The 8,848-nt window shown below is 46.6% G+C and overlaps 1 long non-coding RNA gene across 1 annotated transcript; it reads left to right on the plus strand.

Moving 5' to 3' along the window:
* The first annotated feature begins 1,822 nt into the window (after window positions 1–1,822).
* LOC149917586 (uncharacterized) lies at window positions 1,823–8,499 on the plus strand. The gene is made up of 4 exons (XR_016467556.1): window positions 1,823–2,176; window positions 2,364–2,539; window positions 3,778–3,874; window positions 8,370–8,499. It is a non-coding gene; the product is annotated as an uncharacterized LOC149917586 (long non-coding RNA).
* Window positions 8,500–8,848: the final 349 nt, after the last annotated feature.

The following is an 8,848-nucleotide window of genomic DNA, read 5'->3' on the forward strand; positions in this document are numbered from 1 at the left end:
GAGCAACACTGACCTCAATAGAAGTGATGCCAGGGCTGAAATTAGACTGTGAGGTTGAGTCTCACCTTCTGTCGTAAGGGCTGCACAGCCTTCCTTCTGCTTTTGCCGGGGCTCTCACTTGCTAAACTCACTCACACCCCGTTGGGGTGCCGGCCCCATCCATCCCCACAGCGGCCGGACGGCACAGCTCGGTTCGCAGCACAACTTGCAGCACAGCTCCCACCCGCAGCACCCGGCCCTCCTCGTAGGGGGATGTGGTGTTTTGCTGCACAAAGTGTTTGCTTCCCAGTGGATGAAACAGACTTTTAATAGCAAAATGTGGTTTGCGGGATCTTTACTGGAAAATAGGTTACGCTGCCCTACAAATGGATTTGGGAGTGAAAGACTGAAATATTCTTTTGTTTGTTTGCTTCCTTTTTTTTTTTTTTCTATTTTTTTCTTTCCTTTTTTTTCTTTTCTTCTTGTCTCCATTTTTCTTCTATTTTCTTTTTCTTTCTCTCTCTTTTTTTTCTCTTATTTCTCTTTCCTTTTTCTTTAATTCTTCCTTTTCCTTCCTTCCTTCCCTTCTGCCTCCCTTCCTTCCTTCTTTTTTTTCTCCTTTTTTCACAAAATCATAGAATCATAAACATTATTCTCCTTCTCTTTCTCTTACTCTTTTCCTTTCATCCTCCTTTTTTCTTTCTTCTTTCCTTTTTACTGTTTTCCTTCTTTATTTTTCTTTCTTTTCCTCTTTCTTTCTTTCTTTCTTTCATTCTTTCCCATTCTTTCTCTTTCCCTTTCTCTCCTTCTCCTTCTTTCTCCTTCTCTTTCTCTTTCTCTTTCTCTTTCTTTCTTTCTCTTCCTCTTCCTTCCTTCCTTTCCTTCTTTCTTTCTTTCTTTCTTTCTTTCTTTCTTTCTTTCTTTCTTTCTTTCTTTCTTTCTTTCTTTCTTTCTTTCTTTCTTTCTTCCTTTCTTTCTTCCTTTCTTTCTTCCTTTCTTTCTTCCTTTCTTTCTTCCTTTCTTTCTTTCTTCCTTTCCTTTCCTTCCTTCCTTTCCTTCCTTCCAGCCTTCCTTCCTTTTCTTTCTTCCTTTCTTTTCCTTCTTCTTTCCTTCCTTCCTACCTTCCTTCCTACCTTCCTTCCTTCCTTCCTTCCGTCCTTCCATCCTTCCATCCTTCCGTCCTTCCTTTCCCTTTCTGCCTTTCTCCCTTTCTCCCTTTCTCCCTTCCTTCCTCCTTTCCTTCCTTCATTTTTCTCCTTCTTTTTTTCCTCTTTTTTCCCTGTTTTCCCTTTTTTGTTTCTTTTCCTTCTTTTTTTTTTTTTTCCTTCCCCCCCCCCCCCCCCCCCCCCCACTTCTATTTGCTTCTATTTGCTTCACAGCCTTTTTTCTTTTTCTCTTTTCCCAGCTCTCCTAAGAAGCCGCCTCCACATCCCGAATGGGACGGGGGGAGAGAGGGGTTTCATAATGCTTCAAGAAGAAGACGAAGAGAGGAAAAGAAGAAGAAGAAAAAAAAAACCCTAAGCTTTAATTTTAATTCTCCTGCCTTTATTTATCTGATTTGTGGCCAGATGGTGGTGAAGCAAGGAAACCCTTTGTGCCCACGAAGCACACATGTGAAAGTGCTTCTGTAATGTAATCATTGAGACCGGAAGGGTTCATACTGTGTCTGAAAAGAGACAATGGAGCCGGGATATATCAACATCGCCGAAATCGAGTTCATTCGCGATGCAGGCCCTTTGACTGCGGTTGTCATGAAAACTTCCTGCTTTGATCAGCAGAGGGTGGCGAGGGGGCCGGGCGCGCCGTGCACTTGGCGGCCGGTCCGCCCCCTCCGCGGGGCACCCGGAGCGCGGCGATCCGCACCTTGACCGGCGGCACCGGGCGGGCCGGGCCGGGGCGGCTCCGGTACCGGGGGCGGGCGGCGCTCTTTGACCCTCGGCTTGGTCGGGGAGTCCGGTTTTGTCGGGAAAGCCGAATCCGCGCCGGGATGCGGACAAAGACACGGAGCAGCTGTTCGGGAATAAAGCTGAAATAGTAGAACCTGGGAGAGAAGTTAGCTTGGGGGAGCTATTATTTTCGCCGCAAAACCCTCGGGAGGTATTAAACAGCTGCATCCAAACGACGGAGCGACCCAAAGGCCGGGATCCCACCGCCTCGCCGTCGAGCAGCGGGCGCGTGGCTCAGCGCACGGCCGCAGGTGGAGCGGCCCCGGCCCCGCAGCCCCTCGCCAATGATGGGTGTAATGTAACGTGGCTGTCGCGGGACACAACGCCGGGACGCGGGCGCTGGGTCCGGCTGTCGGTGACGTCTGGCTGGCCGGGTGCTGGCTGTAGGGTTCGGGGGATGGAAGGACGGGGGTAAAAATCAGTCTTTGCCTCCACTAGGTTCCTGTGCAAAGAGCAGCGTAGCAGAGCGGTTGAGAACGCTATGCTGGACAGAGGACGGCCGGCCGCGAGCGGAGCCTCCCACCGGCGAGCATTGCCAGGCGAAGAGAGAAAACCTGGGCAGCCTTAAAACACTCAGAGTGTAATGTGACGCTTCCAAACCTTTGCAGCCTGCGGTAAGCCGAGGGAAGCAATGAGTAACCTTTGCTTTAAAGTGAAAACTGTGCAGTGGTAACATCCCGATGGAGCCCGTGCGGATCGGGCATTGTTTGGAATTCTTGCCATATTTTAACCTCTGCCGTGTTGGCTGCTTGCAGGAACAAGCTGAGCGCTCCGAGATAACACTGCGTTTTGTCAGATGCTTTATAACGTTGTTTAGAGACGTGCTCGGATCTATTTAGTGCTTCATAAATATGAATAAAGCGTTTACAAAAGGCACGTCACTGCAGAAGTAACCGTGGATTATGCCAGCTGCTCGCAGTTTACACGTTACAAATTTCCTAAACTGTTCTGAACTACATTTTACCGGGGGCATTTTTACCCGCGATTAAATGCAACTCAGCGCTGCCCAGCAAATATCTCTGTTGATTTATGTATAGGAAATCAGGGAATCAGCATTGGCCCAAACCCCAAATTACTGCTGAAGCAGTTTCAAATATTTATGGACCTGTTATGGGAGGAGAGAGGAATGTCATGTTTTTTTTTTTTTTTTTCCCAAGGCCTCGCTGTGTGCAGACCTATTTTCTCAGCCGTTTCTGCCCCGGGTGCAGGGTGCTCTGCAGCTTTCTCCCCCCACCCCCTCCCCAGCACAGATGGGTTTGTGATGGGATTGCTGTGCTGTTGGCTGCAGGACGGCATGAGATGCGGCCCTGGGTTGATGTGGGCTCAGCCATGGTAGTGTGGCCGCAATCCCGCTGCCCTCCGGCCTGGAGTGCTTTTGTTTGTCCTGGAAAAACGCAGCGCGGTCCCGCAGGGCCTTGCGTTTGTGCTGGGCATGAATTCTGCGTGGCCCGTTTTATTTTACCCTGTTATTTTGTGTTGTTTTTGGTTTTGTTTTGTTTTGTTTTGCTGGGTTCCCTCCTAGCACACGCACAGCCTTCTTCAGGGGTCCCCAAAAGGAGCTGTGCATCCCCCAGCCTGGCGTGGTGTTGGGATGCAAGCAGGGCTGTACCGGGAGCAGCCACCTTTTCCACTGCAGATGTGAACAGGGGGTGCCCAGCCGGGTGGAAGGGACCCCCCCCATGTATTGTGGTGGTCTTGAAGTCCCATTGAAGTGATGCTCTGCACGCTGTTGGGCTCCGCTGTCTCTCTCCCCCCACCCCCCACCCCCCCCCAAAAAAAAAAAAAAGAAAAAACACACACACACAGAAAACACAACCCCAGTGTGAGCATCCTCCTTTTCTCCTTCTCGCAGGGCGAAAGTCTGCTCGAGGAGCCTGAAGACGCACCATCCCCACTTATCGCCCCAGAGGCAGACTATCTAGCTGACAAGCTGTGCGGTGAAAAACCAGGTACTGTGTCTGATGTAACATGTGCTCTCTCTGCAGCGTGGCTTTTTTTTTTTTTTTTTTTTTTTTTTTTTTTTTTTTTTTTCTCCAAACCCAGCGTACCGCTTTGGTGCAGCAAAGCGCTCCGGAGGAGTTCTGTTGTGAATAAGCAATGACACAACACGACTTTTAAGAAACGGTCCTTTCTGAAGGTTTAACCTCCATTCTTAGTTTTTTTTTCGTGCATATTAATGCAGTGTAATTTTAGCATCGCAGCGAACGTGGTGTGTTTTACCTCCTGGCACCGTGTGAGCGTTGTTCCCTATGTGTCTGTGCTGTTGTTGCAAAGCCAGGAATGAAAGCAGCAGAGGGCTGGGGATGATCCTCCTGGTTTGTTGCAGAGCTGTGAGCAGAGGAGCACAGTGGTGCAGAGTCACACTCAGCACTGCTCTGCCCGAGCTGTAGGGCAAACGGGTTCAGAAATTGCCGTAAAGTGCAGCATCCAGATGAGCAAGGCCTCTTTTAAATGCTGGCAGACTGGGAGAAGGCTGTCAGAAATTAATTTCAGCTCCTTACAATGCTTCTCTCATTCCACTGTTTGTTGCCCTTGGCTTTAGTCTTTCGATGTGGTTTTGTTTGTAACTTTTACATTCAGTCCTCAAGCTGGAAGCACGTCGCTTAAGCTACTAAAAGTGCTTTCAGGCTATAAATGAAGTTGCATTACCCCTTCTCAATGTGCTGCCTTTAGTGATAGAATATTCACGGACGTATTGATCCCAGAATCAACTCCTGTAAATATTGGTGTGTGTTTTTGGGGCATTTAAGGGCTGTGATAATTGTTGGTGATGTGATAAATGTGGCCCACAAACGAGCTCCAAGACGGCACTCACAGAAATGAGTTGGAGCACTTTGAAGCACCAGAACATTTGTAGTGCTTATTGGAACAGCATAGCCCAGAGTGCTGGAAAGCTCTTCAAGGACACCGAGTTACCATTGGAATCTACATATATCTGTAGAAAATACACTTTTCTGGACAGTTTTCATGTTTTAAAAACATCTCTCATTTGCCCTGTGTGTCCTTATGGAGCAGCTCCCTGCACGCTGAGCAGCGACATGCAGTCCAACATGGACGCACCAATCCTGGGAGCAAAACTTTGTAGGCAAAATGCAGCTGCGTGTGTGGCAGGGCTCACCATCTGTGGGTGAGCATTTTCTGAGAGCAGAGCAGGGTAGAGCCTTTCCCTTGGCCACACTGTTACTGCTTTGGGGAACAGTTTGCACTTTTATGCATCTTTGGTAATGCTACAAAAGCGCTCGCTAAGGATGCGCATCAAATAATGATATCATAGATCACACTTTCTGAATTTTTTTTTTTCCTTCCGAATTTATTTTTCATGGACGTGCTGCTTGAAAGCTTCTTTTCCCATTTGAAGTCCCATTTTAGGTTTAAAGCCTGGTTCCCTTTTGGCCGTGCTCACACCATGGGCCAATTCCTTCAGACTGCACCCGTACGAGCAGCTCCATTCCTTCTCTGGGCCATGGGCAAAGATGGATGCATGGCCATTGAGTAGTGTAAGCCCTCAGTGGTGCAATGCTTGCAGAACATGAACACTGAGACACCCAGGAAAAATAAACAAGGGCAAGAAATTAAAGCTCCCTTCCCATGCCATCCCATTGCCCATTTACAAAATGCAGTATACCGGAGGATAAACAGGCTCTAAAAAGTCATAACCATTTTTTAAACTGATACCTGGAGTGAAAATAAAAGTATTAAACTGCACAATAAGCAAGGCAGCAGGAGGGCTGTGTGCTCGGGTGCAGGGATACCTGGAGGAGCAGCAATGCCTGCCCAGGCTTTGCCAGGGAAAGCAAACGAGGGCTCTGGTGGCACTGGGAGTGGTGTCGGGCTGAGCGCCAGCACCGAGCTCCGCATCCACCGCACAGCGCGCCCAGCTCGCAGAGCACAATGAGAGCGCTGTTATTAAGCCTTATCTGCCTCACAATGGCAATTTTCATTAATACGTCCTATGAAAGCAATATCGCTCTCTTATCGCCCGGCTGTAAATTATTGGTTCCTTTGATTCAGAGCTCCGCGCGCTCGGCCAGAATGCCATCTGAAACTTTTTTTTGGTGAATTATCATACTAAGCGACAGGAATTGTGGATAAAACCCCTCCGTGGGCCAGTCGCAGATTTTGATGCTGTGGATTTCACCATAATGCAAGGGGAAAAAAAAAAGTCAGCGATGTATGATGTATTCATTTCCTTGTGATGCTTTTAATTTGCTTTAAAAAGCTGCGTAGGTGAGCATGGCTTATTTCTTGTGCCCACTGCGGAGTTATTAATATTGCCGTAATCAAATCCTCTTTATGCTGTGAGATAGGAAAATAATGAGGGATGCAGTTTCCTTGGAAGCCGTATGCATGTATGAGGAGAAACCCTTATCCATAAGTCATGGGTAGCGCTTGGTTTATTCTAACATCCTCCCAGACCTTTCTGTATGGCAGACGTAGGTGGATGCTTCGCGTTTCATTAAAAAGCAGCAAACTTCAATAAAGTCTTTTAGAAAGATCAAATCGTTTGATATTTACAAGCAGGGATCCGTTTTCTGTCATGTATTCTTTGATCAAGCAAAAAGTCTGCGTGCCAGACGTGTAGGCAGCACCTGCTGAGACACACCTTCAGATCCGCCGTGCTCCTTCCCAGCTCAAAAACCAAAAAGTTCATTTTTGAGGAGATTGCCTTTATTTCTCCCTGGGACGGAAAGCGTGAGGCCACTTGGACCAATGGAATAATTGAGCTTTGTTTTCATCCTTCACCCCTCAAATTTCCATTGCTTATTTAAAATTAGTCTAACTGGCATTCCTGGTTCTGTCCTGGCTCGGAGTGCCTCTGTCCGTGGTGGCTGTGAGCCCTGCCCGGCCATGGGGCCAACCCATAGGAGGCCAAGCACCGGCAAAGCCTTGTGCTGATGTGCAGGCCGTGGCCGACTGATTTACACATGGAAAATAATTTAATACTGCATCGCTCAGGAGTGCTGAAAGAATCATAGAATCATACAATTGTAGAACAGGTTGAGTTGGAAGGGGTCTTAAAGATGTTTAAGTAACATCAGCACTTCTGCTACCTTTTTATTTTTTATTACTATTATTTTTTACTATGCTAACATCTATAAAAATGTGCTGTTGGACTGAAATTTTCCAGTCCCCATTTTATCCAACAAGTGACAACCCGTGTATTTCTTTATGTAGCTGTTTGGAAAGTTTGAATATGATTTGGGCACCCAAGGCTGGGTTATACAAAAGTGAAACAAAACGCTCTCATTCAGCCGCAAGGAAATATAGAAGTCTCTTTCTGCACAATTACCACCCAAACTATTGTGTTTTTGCAAAGTGATACTTTCTAGGAGGCTCATTCCCAGCAAGAACCACTCTCCTGGAGAGCTTAACAAAGCTCGCAGCTACATCAATTAAAAGCAGCTAAAATGTCTGCTATGTGTATGTGCAGAATATTAAACTGCCATTAAACCAGCCACCATTTACCTTAATGCCATCTGCACGATTATGGGAAAGAAAGGGAGTGTATGGGGGGCGAAGCTGTGATTTAGAGGGGCCGAAGGGCTCTGGAATTACACATTTTGTCACGTTTTTCTCACTGTGCTGCTCAGAACGAGAGCAGTTCATAGGGAGATTATGCTAGGGACCCCTGCCCTGCAATAGAAGCTGGTGGAAACGGTTTTCGAAGAGCGCTACCAGGGTCTAAAGGCTCCATGTTGGCGGCTCTTATGAAACAACTGGGCTGTAAGGCTTCTTGTTTGAAAATCTCAAGTTTTATTTTAAAAAATAGATTTTAAGTGTAGCAACGTGATGGGAGAATGACACAGAAACATGAATGTGAGCCCTAACCTGAGCCCCACGGGAGAGATGCGGGGTGCTTTGTGTGTTTGTGAGCGCAGTTATATGTTTCCACAGTCACAACGTGCTTGGGGCCGAGCCATGGCCAAGACAAGGGGCAGCAGCAGTGGGGTTGGGAACACCTCAGTGGCTCCTTAGCCACATTCTGGTGATGGGACCGTGACACTGTGCAGCTCCTTTTTGGTCACAGAAAGAACTGGGCTTATTTTGTAGGGTTTTAAGAGTTTTGCAAAAAAATAAAACAACCACTTCATGTGGGGTTATGGTTATGGTTATGATTATGGCAGGCTGTGGTCAGTGCCCCTGAGTGAAGAGTCAAACTCCAAAATATTCCATACATTTTAGGAAAGGGGTTGAAAATAGATTTATTTACTTCTATATTTTAAAAAAAATCACCTTACTCTGTTTCAAAGGGTACGTTTAAGAAAATCCTGACTTGATGTCAGAGTGTCATGGCTATGGCTCACATTCAGCACTGATTTATTGGGCAAAAGCATTTTTATGCGCTTTTATTTTTACCTGAACCGCTTGCAGTGATGTTGTTGCCTCCAGGAAAAAAAAAAGCTTGTGCTTTTCTAATTAGAGAATATGTATTTTTGTTAACAGAATGTAGCTTGGTGCTGCTGCTCGGGACACCACTAAATCAGATGCAACTCTTCCTTCCTTAGATGCCCATGTGCCCGCTGCTCACCCAGGGCCCAGAAGGGATCAGCTGCTCGTTTTGCAGAGCAAAGTAAGATGGCAACAAGATTTGTTTTCTTATGTAACCACTTACTGAATGTTTTTTTTTTTTCTGTAAAACCTGTACTTTCCACTTCTGTCTATAAATGTGCACGCATTTCCCCATTTTATTTTTGTCATTTTAAGCAGCATTCTATTAAAATATTTTGAGCGAAATCTGGAGAGTTTTGGTGAGAATGTGAAGTTAAACAGAGAATTGCCCATCGGCCTTATTTTTGTGGCCAGGGGATTTTTTAACCTTAAGGTGTTTGTCTCAGTTGTGTCAATTTTTACAACATCTGATTGTAGCAGAACCAGAGCCCCTAAATCTGAAGCCTGGTCTCAGTAAGCCTCTTATTTCCTTG

This window comes from Phasianus colchicus, chromosome 6 (genome assembly GCF_987193195.1).
Source record: "Phasianus colchicus chromosome 6, bPhaCol1.hap1.1, whole genome shotgun sequence".
NCBI lineage: Eukaryota > Metazoa > Chordata > Aves > Galliformes > Phasianidae > Phasianus > Phasianus colchicus.